Here is a 571-nt window from a genome sequence, read left to right on the forward strand (position 1 = left end):
AAATGCTGGTCTATCCGCCTTAATTGGGCTAAGAAAATTCACTGAAAATTGAGTTTAGGGTCAGCCGTGCGCGATTTTTGAGCGCCGGAAAAGAACATCGCATGTTTTTGATCTGCTGATTTTACCTGCTTACTTGTCATTTTTAAACGTCAACATTAAGTCACGTACAAACCCATTAAAACATGTCGTCAATTTTGTAGGGGCCCAGAGCGCTACTACGTGCGTGCGCCCCTGTCCCTACCCTACTATGTGCGTGCGCCCCTGTCCCTACCCTACGTGCGTGCGCCCCTGTCCCTACCCTACTATGTGCGTGCGCCCCTGTCCCTACCCTACGTGCGTGCGCCCCTGTCCCTACCCTACGTGCCAATGCGCGAATGATGGATCAGTAGGCGGTGTCATCTCAGCACCGTCTGGCGGTTGATCACTTAGACATGATACGCTGACCTTGCCCGTGTCCGTGACGGGGAGCATATCGTGCGACGGCTGCTCGGCATATCCAACGTCCATGTGCCACACTCCTAGTGAGCAGGCAGAATAACTCAGACAGCGATGGACCGACTGAGCAAATTAC

This window comes from Pollicipes pollicipes, unplaced genomic scaffold (genome assembly GCF_011947565.3).
Source record: "Pollicipes pollicipes isolate AB1234 unplaced genomic scaffold, Ppol_2.1 Scaffold_3087;HRSCAF=3621_pilon_pilon_pilon, whole genome shotgun sequence".
NCBI classification, from domain to species: Eukaryota; Metazoa; Arthropoda; class Thecostraca; order Pollicipedomorpha; family Pollicipedidae; genus Pollicipes; species Pollicipes pollicipes.